The 16,511-nt window shown below is 40.8% G+C and overlaps 1 protein-coding gene across 5 annotated transcripts in view; it reads right to left on the reverse strand.

The window, feature by feature from the left end:
- UBAP2 (ubiquitin associated protein 2) overlaps positions 1–16,511 on the reverse strand; it is a 78,188-nt gene that overhangs the window by 61,153 nt on the left and 524 nt on the right. The window contains exon 1 of one of the 5 annotated variants that reach the window (XM_014952543.1): positions 15,938–16,027. The exons of the other annotated variants lie outside the window; for them this stretch is intronic. The gene's annotated coding sequence lies outside the window, so the exon portion shown is untranslated. Of the gene's footprint in view, positions 1–15,937; positions 16,028–16,511 lie in introns of those variants that run through there. 5 annotated transcript variants of the gene reach the window in all.

Here is a 16,511-nt window from a genome sequence, read left to right on the forward strand (position 1 = left end):
GGTCAGCTAAAAGCCCGGCTGAGCTCCGCGAACACACGCGCGTATATATATGTAGGTGACAAAACAGCTGCAGAGTACGAACTAAACAAGTTATAGATGTTCTCTTCAAAGAATACATGGAAGGACATAATCTCAGGTCACACTCTGGTTAAGCTATCAATACTATAAGAAAAAAATAAAAAAGTATTTAAGGAGCCAAAGCATCTCAGATAAGTCTGAAGTACACCACTAAAGCTGCAGAAGACGCATAAGCTTCCTCTATTAACTGTGACTGCCTTCTCTCAAAACTGCTATTCCCCACACTTCTACTGACAATGTCAGCTAGACACTTTGAACAGTTTAAGCTTGAGCTCTGCCAGTACATACAACACGAGCTGCAAGACCAGGGATAGACAGATAGACAGACAGACAGATAGATATCAGGGACACCTTAGTTTTGCAGTTCATCCATAGTATCAACTGTAAGTCACAACAGTTATAAAAAACACAACAAAACTTTCAGTGGGTCAGCCCCCTATCAATCATTACCATTACAATCAACAGTTAGCTGTACCCACAAGATGAGCAATTCATGCAACAATGAAAAAAGGAAAAACAAACAGCTGTTAAATAACAAAACCAACTTTAAAAAAAAACTTACAAGGGAAACACATCCAGATTAAACTGGTACCAGAACAAAAAAAAGGTGCTGAATTGTAACAGGAGCAGGGCAAAAGACAAGTACTGGGAACTGTCAGCTTTGGCTATTAAACTGTAGAAATGCACATTTCAGCCATTCACTCTGATGCAAGACCCCATATCTAAAACCTAAATACCCTAAAACTAAATGCTGCTCACAAAGCAAAACAAACCCAGTAAGAAGAATGAAGTTAAAACCTGGATACTCCAAATGACAGAAAGAAATAGCTAACACAAGCTGGGAGCCACGCAACCAGGACAATAGCCAGAAGGGGGAATTGGCTTTGTAAACAAGGTGGCACAGAGGAACCGGCACTCAACGTCGGACCTCTCGCTGCCAGATCACGAACACACTTGGCACTTGTGCTCTCCCTGCCCCCTCTGGCTCCCTCCCGCCTTGCTGAACCACACTCTCCTGGAACGCCTTCCAAAGGAATTCTTTGAATAGAAACAGATACAAGCAACAGGACTAAAAATAGCTGAGCGAGAGCAGAGACATTTGTTACGTTCTCGCGCTGGCGGAAATACACCCAAACTACATCAAAAAAAAGGGCACCTAGTTAATTCACACTAAAATTGACAACAAGGAACAAAGTAGGAAGTGCCACCACCACAAAGAAAGTTTTGGGGGGGGGATTAATTTGGACTTGCAACACTCATCAGATCAAAACTCAAAACAAAAAGCAACGGTTAAATTACAAGCCACAAGTGATATAAAAGCAAGTGCACTAAGTAATCAGTAAGGCCATTTCTATAAAATGTGATAAAAACCTTGTGATATCAGATTTTTTATTGTAGCTTCAGAGTTTTGACAGCAACACCAAAGAGCTCAGGTATTGCTACTGCACCTGTACAGAGCCCTATTCCTTAAACTAATTAGACACTGAGGGAAGAAAAGCAGTACACATCATTGTGATATGCTCATGTATCCAGAAAACCAAAGAAAACCAGGAGTCTTGCTGAAAAAAAACTCTTAAATAATGCAAGACTGTCTACATCATCTTTCTATAATTTTCCCCCAGATTATATTTCTCAAGTTTCATCTTAGGCAAGAGGAGATTCCACCAAAATAAAAACCTATTTTTTCGCTGCAACACATATGACTGAATATAAAGTTCCAGGAGGAGGAAAAGAAACAACAGTTTCTGAGGTGGTATTCAAGGTTCTGTCCTTCACAATCTTATGCTTTTACTGTGCATAAAATCTTGGCAAAAACTCTAGCCATTTGGTTCAACTTAGCATTCCAAAGTGAAACACTGTGAGACGCTGAATCCTTTTTCAAGGATTGTTAGGTAGACTCATAGAATGGCTGGGGTTGGAAGAGACCTTAAAGATCATCCTGTTCCATGCCTCTGCCCTGGGCAGGGAGACCTCCCACCAGACCAGGTTGCTCAAAGCCCCATCCAGCCTGGCCTTGAACACCACCAGGGATGGGGCATCCACAACTTCTTTGGGCAACCTGTTCCAGTGTCTCACCACCCTCACAGGAAAGAATTTCTTCCTAACACCTAATCTAAATTTCCCCTCTTCTAGTTTAAAACCATTACCCCTTGTCTTATTGATACCCTCCCCACCTCTCCTGTAGGCTCCCTTTAGGTATTGGAAGGCTGCTATAATGTCTCCCTGGAGTCTTCTCTTCTCCAGGCTGAACAACCCCAGCTCTCTTAGCCTGTCTTCAGAGCTGAGGTGCTTCAGCCCCCTGGTGATCTTTGTGGCACTTCTCTGGACCTGTTCAAACAGGTCCATGTCTTTCTTATGCTGGGGGTCCTAAACCTGAAAACGGTATTCCAGGTGGGGTCTCACATAAGAAGAGTAAGAGGGACAGAATCAACTCTCTGGCCACACTTCTTTTGATGCAGCCTGGGATGCTGTTGGCTCCTGGGCTGCCAGTGCACATTGCTAGCTCATGTTGAACTTCTTGTCCACCAACGCTCCCAAGTCCTTCTCCTCAGTCCATTCTCCACCCAGCCTGTATTTGTGTTTGGGATTGCCTGGACGCAGGTGCAGGACCTTGCACTTGGCCTTGTTCAGCTTCATGAGGTTCATATGTTCACACCTCTCAAGCCTGTTCAGGCTCCTCTGGATGGTATCCCTTCCCTCCACCGTGTCAACCGCTTCACACAGCCCGGTGTCATCAGCAAACTTGCTGAGGGTCCACTCAATCCCACTGTCTGTGTCACTGACAAATATGCTAAACAGCACTGGTTCCAATACCAACCCTTGAAGAATGCCACCCATCAGTGGTCACCACTTGGACATTGGGCCATTGACCACAACTCTTTGAGTGCGATAATCCAGACGATTCCTTATTCACAGAGTGGCTCATCCATCGTATCCATGTCTGCCCAATTTAGAGACAAGGATATCCTGCAGGACAGCATCAAAAAGTCCAGGTAGATGATGTCAGTTGCCCTTCTCTTATCCACCAATGTTGTAACCCCATTGCACAAGGCCACCAAATTTGTCAGGCATGATTGTGTGTCACTGACAAATATGCTAAACAGCACTGGTTCCAATACCAACCCTTGAAGAATGCCACCCATCAGTGGTCACCACTTGGACATTGGGCCATTGACCACAACTCTTTGAGTGCGATAATCCAGACGATTCCTTATTCACAGAGTGGCTCATCCATCGTATCCATGTCTGCCCAATTTAGAGACAAGGATATCCTGCAGGACAGCATCAAAAAGTCCAGGTAGATGATGTCAGTTGCCCTTCTCTTATCCACCAATGTTGTAACCCCATTGCACAAGGCCACCAAATTTGTCAGGCATGATTGGTCCTTAGTGAAGTCATGTTGGCTGTCACCAATCACTTCCTTACTTTCTGTGGATCTCAGCAGACTTTCTAGAAGCTGCTCCATAATCTTCCTGGGCACAAAGTTGAGACTGACTGGGACGTAATTCCCTGGGTCTTCCTTTTTTCCCTTTTAAAAATGGCGGTTATGTTTCCCCTTTTCCAATCAGTGGAAACTTCACCAGACTGCCACGACTTCTCTAATATGATGGATGCTTATCATGTGGGATGCTCAGAGAGAAGCAGCCACAGAAACAGCACTGAGAAATGAAAGCCGTTAAGAGATCACTCTCATTTCTCTACCACCTCTGAATTGCTCTTTCTACAGTCACAACCATTATTAGCATTACCTCTAGCTTGAAACAAGGTGGGTTTGAGTAGTTTCCTTTGATACTAATTCTAATCTTGACCTGCTTAAATCAGAAAACTTATTTATACCCCAAGCTCTCCAACTTGACTTTGAGCATTATTTTCCTCACGATCACAATTTCTCAACTTGGTCTCGTGTAAATTCACTGACTCTTGTTCTGTCATTCTAGAAGTTTATGTGAGGTTAGGTCTATCTGATCTGCACCAAAACGATATCAAACTATCCAAAGAGATGAAGAATTAACAATCTTCACAACTTCAAATGTACAACACACTAGAAAAGAGCAGGTAAATAAAAAGTTCTCCTGTCCTGGTCCGAGGTAAAAGAGAACCAGGATTTTTTTTCAGTAGTTTTACTTTTCAGTTAAGCCTCTTCTAACTAACTGCAGTATCTGAAACTAATGATGTATTTTGTCAGACAGTGTCCTCTTTCAGAGTGATAACATCTGATGTTTATAACTAACACCAAAGAACGGTATGCAGAGAGGCTGTTGCTTATACTTATTGCTATAACAACCAAGGGCAGCTCACTTCGTTAGGTAACAACTTGGAGGGCTGGAAGCAGAAGAGCACAGAAGGGTCACACCTGTGGGGGGGAGTGGGCAGGACAGGTGACCCCAAATCGACCAACAGGGTATTCCATCCCATCTGCACCATGCTCCGCATAAAAGCTGAGGGATCAAAGTGGTCAGCCTCTGTCTTCAATGGCTGATGTGCAAAGAGGACTGAAAGGAACTCTGTTCACCCAAACTGTGCATTCCTGAATCCAGTTTTGGAATTCAGCTCCCTCCATCGCCAAGTCCAGCCTGGGACTTTCCCAGTGCCTGTCGGTGAAGGGATCATCATTCTGGGAGCTTGATACTGGTTTTACATGTAGTCTACATTTCATTGTTTCATTTTCTGATATTATTATCTTTTCTTTCTATTATTAATATTTCATTGAATTAGTTTGATTTCTTTTTCAATCCATAAGTCTCTCTCATTCTTCTCTCCCTCTGAAGGGAGAGAGGTTAAAGAGAGCATCTGTCATTCATTCACTCAGTGGCCAGTCCAGCCCAAACCACAACACCTCCACACAGAATTCAAATCTAAGAGCAGGAATAAAGTCATCCAGGCTGTTCTTCTGTGTTTAATTTGAAAAAAGCAAAATGAAATTAATCTCCCACTTCTTAGTTAGCTTCTTAACCTTTTTAATGAAAATACACAAGTGAGAAGCTGCTCACATGTGATGTCAAATTGCCCAAAGTTTTATTGTACTTAATTTAGCACTTATTTTCTTTCCAACATTAGTTGGGGGGAACCACCCACAGGCTTCTTCTAAAACCCACAGTCACCGTTCCAGCCTCCCCATCTTTACCACCTTCTGCAAGTCTGGCCTGACTTTAATTAAATTGTTGTTTGGCTGCTGTAAATTCTCTGTCTCCACTAGGAGGTTCTTTCTCTCCTCCACCATTTCTTTCCAAGCCAGATTAGCTTCTAAAAAAATTGAAGAAAAGTGCAAAGAATCCTTTTTTTTTTTTCTGAAAGGCTGCAAAATCTGAAGAAGTAAATAAAGTTTTTCTTCAACACTTCCTTCCTATTGATACACCATTAAGAAATTTATTTTCACAGAAATTAATTTACTTACTTTCTTAAAGCTTACATTCCCTTCTAAATACACTTTTGTATTCTGCTAGGTTATTTATTACTGTGCTGTACTACCCCTGATTCCACAGGGTATGCCAGGTTTATACACTGTGCAAGCCAGTATTAAAATGCCCAAGTAGAAAATCTGTTTTGTGAAACATCCCAAAAAGATTAGTCACCTGTCCATTTTAACATCAGTCTAAAAGACCAAGCACTCTGCTGAAAGATTAAGTACTCACTTTTGAAAGAAATGTGGTCTTGCGCTCCTTGTGTCTTAGTTTCTGAAACAGTTAGCTTATTTAAATTAGTTGCAGCACCTCACCCTAAGTACATACGTGAATTCTGAGACTGCACCTGGAACCCACATTTTCCTAACTTTTGGGTTCAGCTCTAGCAACAGCATTAAAATAGTACATATCAGATTTTGAGATCATACTACACCTATAAAAACTTCACAGAACAAATGGCTTGACAATGACCACCTTTAAACCTTTTCAGCAGCAGACATGTTATAAACATCAATTCTCTCCGAGCAATCCCAAAAGCTGTATGTACACAGAAGTCAAGCAAAGGATGAGCAAAAGCAACCAAGATAAAACATGACAAGTTTTAAGAATTGCATTTACAAACTTAAGTAACAGCTTTTTAATCACAATAATAATTTTCAGTCCTTTATGGAATGTTATGTAAAAATTCTAGGAAAAGAGGGGACAGCAAGTTAAGCACACTTGCTGTAAAAGCCAAGATGACACTGCAAATAAATTGAGAAACCAACAGTAGGCAAGTTTAAAATGCACAGTATGATGTCTTAAATGTGTTCTCCACTTAACACCTGAAGACTGTTTTTCAAGTTCAACGAGTGAGCTGCGCAAAGCATGGCTTTTTGAAAAACAGTAACAAGAATCTGATTCACTACAATACAGTGAAAATAAAAATTGTAAAAGGGAAAACGCAACCTGTCATTCTACATGCCTCCTCTGATAAAAGCAAAAATCTCAAGACACATACACGGTTAAGAGGGTAGCTGTAAGCAGAAGAAAATAAACTACTAAAAGTCTTCTCACTGTCTCACCTTCAGGACACAATAACTTGCAGTTTTGCAGGGGCTTAGAGAGGTTTTTTTTGAAAGCATATAAGCCTCCTTGAAGTAGGTACTGTCCTTTTGGTCCCTCCATTTTCCCACATCTAAAATTTGAAAAACACTACTTACTAACCTTGTTGATGTGCTCTAAAACTCTGCAGCAGGTGTTAGCATGAATTTAGTTCTGATATCCCAAAAGAACCCTGCCATGTTGTAACAGAAGTTACTGTGAGAACACAGGAATTTCTTTGCAGGATCAAACACAAGAGACTGACAGAATGGGACAAAATAGCTGTCAATACACTGGATTTAAACATTGCTGACTATACATGCAACTGCTGAGAACCACAGCTCCTTAAAGAGTAAAATTCTTACTTCCACTTATTCAAGAAAGTCGATTTGAAAACCTACAAATACATCCAAAAAAAATATTTTGTCCTCTTTTCAGAATTTTTTGCCAGAGATAGGAGAAAGGGAAGGAAAAAGCATGTTTAAATAGATTATCTCATTCCCAAACCCAGAGACATAACTTCCCTTAAAACCAGTCTAAGTTCTCAAATATTATATACACAATGAATATAACACAGAAAATTCCCAGAACATGAAGCACCAAGAGTAAGGCCTTCCATATCAGAGATGATCAGTTAGACTTTTATGTATATTCTAATATGCAAGCACATTTGTGTTCAATTCAATTATCACAATTCCTAACAAAGTAAAAAAAGGAATAAAGCAAAGAGGCCAAGGAACTCAAAGACATTAAGTGAGAAGAAAAACCAGGATTAAACCTGGTGAGTAAAAAAAAAAAAAAAGCCCAATTTACACAGTAATGTGAATCCACAAAAGGCTGTAATTTTACTTCAGAGGCAACTAAAAATAAATAAACGTTTATATGGAACTCACTTGTCAGCAGATATTTTAATATGTCTTAGATGCAAGTTGTTGTTTAAAAGTTAGAAGTACACTAATTCTCATGCTGTAAACAAGTATTTCTTTGGCTGAACTCTTGCAGAGATTTAGTTAGATATCCCATTGCTATAAAAGACTTGAAAGCCTAAGTTTCCAAAACATATGACAATGTTTGGGTTAACTTTGAGACTTGTGGAGCTGCAATGTTTTGGACTTAAATACAACTGGAAAATACTCACAGCATCTTTTTTTAAGATGAGCTTTTGAGGAACTTCTTAATAAAAATCTTAATTTTATACAGTTTTTAGAAAAGAAATTTGGGGGCATGTTTCCACTTTTTTTTTTCCTTTTCATTAGAAATTTGGGTCATTTTAAAAATATGACTTCTGAGAAGTGTGACAGAGGCTAAATACTGTCAGTATTTCATGAATCTTTGGCACATCCCAGAACCTGACTGAAGGTCAATTCACAACAAGTCCTGGAAGAGCTAAGCATACCACTTCTTCCAAGCTGGTCTTTAAGATTTCAAGAAAGCAGAGCTCCACACCTCTCCAGCCATAAATGCCATACCAGTATAAATTACCTTAGAGTCATAATACCCAAACACATATTTAGATAAATGAACCCAGTGTAAAGCTCTATTTTCAATCTCTTATGTGTTGTCTTCAGGTGAATGGTTTTAGGTTTTAACTGCAATAAAATAAGTAGCATTTAGACACACATTTTAGCAAAGTTTAGCACAGTGTTTGAGCTATGCTTATGTGAGGTCACTTCACCTGGCAGAGAAATTGAGCAGTCTGAGATTTTTTAGGAAATGTAAGAGGTAGCAACTGCCTCATTTTACTCAACAGAAGGACTAAGTAAATCTCTAAACAAAGTTAACTTTCCCCACCACTAGAGTGCCAGAAGAGACAGCTTACCTTCTTCCCCTTCAACATTTCTCCCTTTAAAAAGAACAAAGAGATTACCTTAAAAACTTACACAGCATTTCACAGCATGTCTGTTCACATATAAACTTCTGGTAACAAAGGCAAGTCGTCAATGCCGTACTACCCATAACCATAAATGCAGAACAAGAATGCATTTAGGGGAATACCAGGAGATATAAGATGCAAAACAATCTTGCTCTTTACCGAGTTCCAGGAGCTACAGGCTAACAGAGTAACAAGAGTTCAAAAGACCAAAACATAGTTGCAGTGTCAAGTAATTCACCAAGCAGATTTAACAGCCAAAAGAGATGTGGAGAAGAGAGACCCCTTCCTCCTTCCCAAGTATTCCACCAGGGCCCATCATTCCTGGCATTACTTCGTCACTCACTTTCAGTGCAGTTCATCAAAGGAGAAATTTTGTTTGTTTGCTTGTAAAGACACACCTAAGGTTCCCCAGCATTAATGATTTGATTTCTGCTGCTACGAGCCAGACTCCAGATAATTTGAACAAACAAATCAAAGTAGCAACCATCATATCAGATCAAGAATATCAAACACTTCCCCCATTTTTCCCCCACCCCAAACCTGTCTTGTAAGTACCCCCAAGCCCCATCCTCCTCCTCCTCCTCCACAGGCAACTCATTCTGCCCCTCACCCTTTACACAGTGCATTAGGACATGTCAGTTGAGTTATGGACAGAACGCACCATAAAAAGGACATACTAACAACTGATTCTAACTTTTATCCAACAGCATAGAGCAACTGAAAGTAGGGGGAAGAGTTGCATGCCAGCTCTTCAATCAGGGTCTGTCGACAAAAGGCACTTACAACCATAAAACCAGTTCCTGGCCACCCACTACTCCTTAACAAGGTCCTGGTGAGGAAAACGATGATGACTCCAGTTGCTAAAGTCTTTCGTTTGTTCTCTCCTACATTCAGCTCCAACCCCAAAGAGCTACTTGTTATTTGCTAGGTGGAAAAGGTTTTAGTTACCACAGCCTGACTCAAATGTTCAAAACCTGCTTGTTCTGGCCTGCAAGTTAAGATGCGTCACTAAATACGGGTTTGTACTCAGTTTTTGCTTAGATATTAAAATCAACTGAAAAGGGATGGTTCTGTGGTTTCTTGCTCTTCATATTTTATAATAGGTCAGTCATTTCATAACTAGGGAAATGCTCAGGACGCCTTCTGTTGATCAGTTATTTTAATGGATTTATTTGTTGTAAAGAAATACAAGTTATACACCTTTGCTCCTCTCTCTCCCATGACTGTAGTACTCAAGTCCCCCTAGCATTCAACAGAATCAGCAAGGGAGATAAGTCATATAAATATTTGAGGTAGGTTTCCTAGCAGAAACTAAATTTCATGGATGTTTCACTTCAGAGGACTGTACTAAAAGAGCCGTCCCAGCACTTCTCAGATTCGACACCCCTAACTCTGAAGTAATTTTAACCATCTAACTTTATTTTTACCTTTGTCTACAGTTGTGGGTGTCCTAGGGATTTGGAGGAGGAAGGCTGGGTTTGCAAGAGGAGGAAAAACAGTCTGATCCCATTCACTTCTAATTTACCAGGACTTGTGTAATTCTCCAAAGTTTTGCCTTTACTCTCATTAGAAATACTTTTTAAAATAAATTTTGATGCGTAAAGCTTTGTAAAATTAACTGTTCAACATGCAGAAGTACAATAAGAACTCAGCCTACCTTTCCAGAACACTGTAGTACATTAAACCATCATTTACAATCCACACAATTCCTAGAGAGAATATAATACAGGACTTGGACAATTTTATTAGTGTCAGACAATCAAATGTTTAACCTGTTTCTTCCCTCACAGAACTGCTGAATTATAGTCTTCACTCCAGCTAGAGCTGAGACAGCCAATTGCTCCTTATTTGCAAACATAGAAATTATTTGGATTTAAAACAAGCATCTTATTACATTTTCACAGTACTTTCTCTAAACACATACCCCAATCCCACCCACGTCTCCATCTATCAAGAGTCATGAACTACTGTTAACACCACCCCTACTAAATTCAATCCTAAATCCACCTCCTTCTCAAAGGCATGTAAGAACGTATGGCCCTGAGTTTGCCTAAAGAACTACAGATTTTATTATGTCAAATAGTTTAACCTAGAGAAGAAAGCTTTTTTGGGGGTAGGGTTGGTATCTTACCAATATATATAAATACCTGAAGGGAAGGTACCCACAGAGAGCCAAGCCCTTTCCAGCAGTGCCCAGTGACAGGACCAGAGGCAATGAGCAGAGTGTGTCCTGGTACAAGTGATACAGGACTTATTTATCTTCTAATGATTAGGAAAACTGCACTTTTAGAAGACTGTAGTGTCTACATTTGTACGTCATAGCCAGCTAGACTCTCTGGGATTCAAGGTTTCGGTGTTTTCAAGCCTTGCCAGGTGCAAGGACAAGGAGAAGGGAGGCCAGGGACCTTGATCCAAGCTGGCCAACAACATTATTTCATACGATGAATGTCACATTACATATAAATTAGAAAGTTTGCTGCATAGTTTGTCTCTCCCTTGATGGCAGTGGTCCAGAGAACTTCTTGCCCCACTGCTGGACCCCCAAGCCTTCCTCCCAGTGTCCCACATTTGCTGTCCCCTGCTGCGAGTGCACAGCTTCCCGCTGATAGGATTGTCTGAGTATAATTCTTGTAGATTTTATATTAGTATTGGGATCAATACTGGTTCTTTAGTGTTATTGTTAATCATAACATATATTGTTAATCTTATCCTATTAAATCTGTTTACATTTCAACCCTTGTGTTTCCTTGATTTTTTTTCCCCTGATTTCTCTTCCTGGGTGTGGAAGGGTCGCCGGGTGATAGAATAAATGTCTAAATGACAATCTAATTGTCTAAATGACAATAAATTGTTATGGGTTTCTCAAACTGTAACAGACTGAAACACAGGAGGTTCCCTCTGAACATCAGGAAATGCTTTTTATACCGTGAGGATGACCGAGCACTGGCACAGGTCGTGCAGTGAGGTGAAGGAGTCTCCATCCTTGGAGACATTCAGAAGATGTACAGACATCTTGATGCAGGTGGCCATGCTTGAGCAGAGGGAGACAAGATGACCTTCAGAGCCCCTACCAACCTTGGCCAATCTGAACTAAAAAGGGAAGGAAGCCCTGTAACAGAAAAGCCGTTATCAAAAAAGCCCCACAAGCTTCATTAAGGACAACTCTAGCATTTCTGCTCAGACAGTCACATAAAGAAAAATCAAGTGCATGTCTATCTTCAATTAAATCAGGCAGGAGAAAAGTCAGTGGGACTTTAAATCCAGCACCATACGCTACTACATCAACAGGTAAAATGGTAAACAATGAAAACAGGAATATAGGTATAAAGTTGCAAGGAGTTTTATACTTGCAGTATTCAAGTACTATCTGGACATCAAGAAGCGTATCAGAAACCACAAGGTCTTCTCAGATCCCACTTTTTCATATTCCTTAACTTGCTTTCACCAAGCTCATAAAACTTATTTCAACCTTTCTCTAAACTGAATTTCAGACTTGGCACTTATCCCATGTCAAAAACACTCAGAAATTCATTCAATGGCTAATAAAAGAAAGTGAAGCACAAGACTACGAAGTGCAGGACTGGTCACACTTAGTCACCCAAAGTTAACATCAGTAGCTTTGGCTCCACTTACGACAGTCTCAAAATGGATCATAAGTCAATGATCTGAAGAACACATGACTGACAGCTGAAATAAAAACCCAGGAAGAGAAGACATCTGTCCCTTGAGGTATAACCCATCAAAAACATGGACCAGAATTTCTCAAATACAATGTATTATGTACAGCCTGACAGTAGAGCAGGGTTTCCTTTCAGATTCATGTTGCTGTAACTGCACCTAAGACAACATGCAAGTTTGAAAATCAAGGAAAAATGCAAATGCAAAAAGAAAAAAAAAAAAAAAAAGAAATTAGCAATAGCCTTCAAATACAAGGAAATATAGACAAAGTGATAATACGAGATACCGGTCAAGGGTTCACAATAAATTAGCAGTGATTCAGTTAATATTGAAAACCAAAAACAAGAAACAAAAACAACTTTCAGAAGCCATATGCTTCATTCTGTATTATTATATCCACCACCCTCAAAATACTTAAACAAATACAGTAGAAAAAAAACCCTTTTCTTTGCTCAAAAGCAATCTGAATATGGTCTCTAAAGCATCCTCCTACTTCTAGGAACAGTATTTTAGTCGTAAAAAATACATCTGAAATGTTCTAGATGAAATCTACGCCACACAGTGTAACTGCAAAAAGACTTCCTCTCTCTCCATTAAAAATATTTAGGAATATGATCATAGCTACCGAATTCAAATTTCACACCTTCAACCACAGGGCTGCCTAACAGACTAAGACAGACTTGCCCCATACCCACCGTTCAACCAGGTTAAAAAATGTGCAACCTGATGATTCAAGTCTGGAGGTTAAGAATGTATTTGTGCTTTCTTCATTTAACTTTGGATTCAAATACTAATCTGTAACACAAGTTCCATTGAACCTGAACTTTCTGCAGATCTGTAATAAACTGTGTTCCCTGTATGATAAAGCATAAAACCAAAACCATAGAGTTCACCATAGAAGTACGACTTCAGGCAAACATTAAGTCTTGAGAAAGATCAAAGCTCTCTAAATACGGGAAACATTTTGTTGTTTTTAATGCAAAACACTACGCTTGGCCAGGTTAAGGACTCCCCCAGGCTCATCTGCTGGGAGAATGATTTTAGAAGCTGTGGTGGGAGAGGAAAAAAAGTTTGATAAGTTTATCTTCTAAAGAAGATGCAGTATCTTGTACCTTTCACAAGGACAACTGGACAAAAGAAAAGAGAATTTCAAGAGAACTGAGAGTAGAAACAACTCCATCCAAGGGAGCTGCGCAAAGCTGTCCTCATAACCTATCTTACAAGTTTTACCATCTAGCAACAACATAAATAAAACAATATGCTCAGCAGAATAGTTATGATGTAGTAAAAGCAAGCTGAGCAAGCCATGAGACCTTAGGCATCAGACTGTATCACCTCTAATCTATCTGTCTTTAGTCACTGTTTACTCTTTGCAGCACTGAGAAGTAGTGGGGGGGCAAAGGGCTGGAGGGATCACACCTGTGAAAGGGACTGCAGGAGCCCCAGGTGGGCAGGAAATTCTGACATACTGCCAGTTTAGATGGCCAAACTAAAAAGTGTGGGCTTTCATCTTAGAGCAAAACGGAGAAACCCTTTGTATCATTTTTGTAAAATATGAACCTTAAGTAATTGCAAAGGAGCTGCTTCAGAATGTTTCATCCCAGCTCTCACTTTAATGAACATAAGCTGTTTAGGGAAGTTATATTAAAAAACAGTACGAGTTCGAACCAGGCTTTTCTGAAAAGCAAAGAGGACACAATGGGCTACAAGTAAGCAGTCTGTAACCGAAAAACATAAAATTCAGCAGAATAAAGATAGTGGAGTGGGTATTACTTGTACGTCCTCTAGCACCTTCCATTCAATACTTTTGAAGTACGCAAATACTACACTGTCTTTAATCTGTCATCTTGTAAAGGGGGCAAGTCACTTGGCTTCTCTTTTACCAAGGTCATACCAGGCTATTGCAAACCCAAGCACAGAACACAGGTCTTCAGAGTCCTGCTTGTGTGTTTTAAACAAACAAGAGGCAAAGATAAATAAAAAGATTAATAAAGGATATATAGTTGTATCCCTGTTCTTTCACGAATAACTTATTCCAAGTATTGGCACCAAACATTACTGAATTTGTAAGTAAACACTACTATTAATGGTAACATTATCAATACCAATTATTAACATAGCATTAACAGTCCATGAAACATACATTTCTCAAGCACTATTAATCAGCACACTATTCTGCTATAATCAGTATCCCCAGGAGGACACCAGTAACAAATCTAGAACATAGCAAAAAATGGCATTCTATGAGGAAAGCATCACATAAAAGTTCATGAAAGAAATACAAAACAACAAAAATCTGCTTCAAAGTTCTAAAATGGTAGCTGAAAAATTGGAAGAACCAAAAAAAAAAAAAAAAGCTTCTGCTAAGAGCCAACTTTTTTTTTTGTTGGGTTTTCCCTTAACTTCTTTAGATTTTAGTGGTGAGTCTGTAACTCCAAAGACCCTCGAATGGTCAAATCCTTTTGCAAGTCATGGCACCACGAGCATTTTTTCAAGACTGACCAAAACAACACAAGTGGAACAGCCTAAAATTCAGAATTTCCATGCCTCTGTTCTTACTACTATAAACAATTTTTTTAAACAATATGCTGGAAAAACTGCAACTAGAACAAAGCAGAATAGAGCTTGCCCAATTCCCCCCTCCCTCCTTTAAGTTACCAAGACTGTTGAGGTTATAAACACAAAACCTGGCTCATTTTCCACACTCTGCATCAAAATTTATTTACACCAGTTAATCTAGTTTCTCCACGTAACCCTCCAGGAGTCCCAAAACATCATTACTGCTGCAAAGTGATTTGGCCTCGCTTGCTTTCAAGTTACCTAGTGTAAGGTTAAAAATAAATTCTTTAAAGAAGTTAGGTCAAACCACCACAGAGAGATTGGGCCCAGGCATAAATACTGAGTCAGCCAGGTAGGAATCCAAACCCAGATTCCACTAGAGAATGTGATATAACCAAGGGAATTGCTAAAAGGGCCTGGTAAATATTAAAAAAGCAAAACCTCAGAAGGCTGAGTCGCTGCTGTTTGTTGTGAAGGGCTCTGTTTCAATGGTAAGCACTGCTCCTCCAGGCCTGCACATCCTCCCCCTCCCTTCCCTTCACTCACATCCAGCTCCAATTTCTCTCCTTGAAAAAAACAGCTGCTCTCACGCCAGGACGGCCCCTCCATTTCACCAGCCACCACCGCCCCACACCTTGATCTGCTGCTGCATTATAAGCATTCAGCATTCACTCAAATTGAGATGACTGGCGACAGATTTCTGCCTGGTAGCTAGAGACAAAGTGGGCTGGCCCCTGATGAGCTTCTCTTTACATAGTTCCACACCAAACCTGAAGTTTCTGCTCCTCAAGACTGCGTGTTCCTTTGAACACGACCAAGAGCACTCTCTGCACGTCCATGCTCCTGATGTTAACACACCTACAAGAGAGAAGCTTCAAACCAGGTTCATCCTGAGTGACTCCCAGGTGGCATTCAACAGCACTGCAGACATTTCATCACGTATTTTTAAATCTCTTTCACAACACAGAGTTCAGATCCCTGCCATCCAGCTCAGAGGTGCACCAGGTCCCTTCCTACATCTAGTTTCTTGCAGAAGGGTTTCCACCAGTTCACTTTCCTGCTGTAATTTTCTTCAGCAACAACAGCAAACACAGAAGAGCTCTCTTTTTTGTTTTTAGATGCAACATAAGCTAGCCCAATAGCAAAGCCCTGCGCTGACTTCCAATTCACAGCAACCACACATAATCGGGGGTGACGAAGGACTAGGTAGAGAAGGTTAACAGTGAGAACAGTTCATTCATCACCATGTCCTCAAGTAACCTACTGTTGCTGCCGAGATGTTATTGTCAGTGAATTCCATCCCTGTGACCGTGACACAGCTGCCCTACCCGACCACCACCATCAGCGAAGGAGCACCCGGGAAGGAAATGAGGAAAGACAACATGGAAGTAAAGCCCTGCACAAGGCACAAATCAATAGTTACTCACTCACTTGTTCCCTTCCCGTGCTGCCAGCCCTCCTACAGCCTGACTCGAGATTAGGAAGGGGCCCAAAGGCACGCCCCCCTCCACCAGCTCCGCTACCCCTTTAAGGGGTCCAGCTGCAACCCCCCTTTCCTCACACCCCCTAGGAGAGGCACGAACCCCTCAGGAGAGAACCTCTCTGCCGTAAGGAGACGAGAAACAAGGAGAACGGGATGCAGGACCCCCTCCCACGACCGAAAAAAGCTAACCCACCTCTCCCAACACCCACCGGGCGGGGGGAGACCAGCTGGGCTCAAGCACACACACACACACACACACATACACACTCACACACAAACCCGGCCCAGGATCTCGGCGGCAACTGCCCGCCACCGCGGCCTACTCCTTACCCCTGAGGAAAGAGGAGGGGGGCGA

The sequence above is a fragment of the Calidris pugnax genome, unplaced genomic scaffold (assembly GCF_001431845.1).
Source record: "Calidris pugnax isolate Ruff unplaced genomic scaffold, ASM143184v1 scaffold220, whole genome shotgun sequence".
Taxonomy (NCBI): domain Eukaryota; kingdom Metazoa; phylum Chordata; class Aves; order Charadriiformes; family Scolopacidae; genus Calidris; species Calidris pugnax.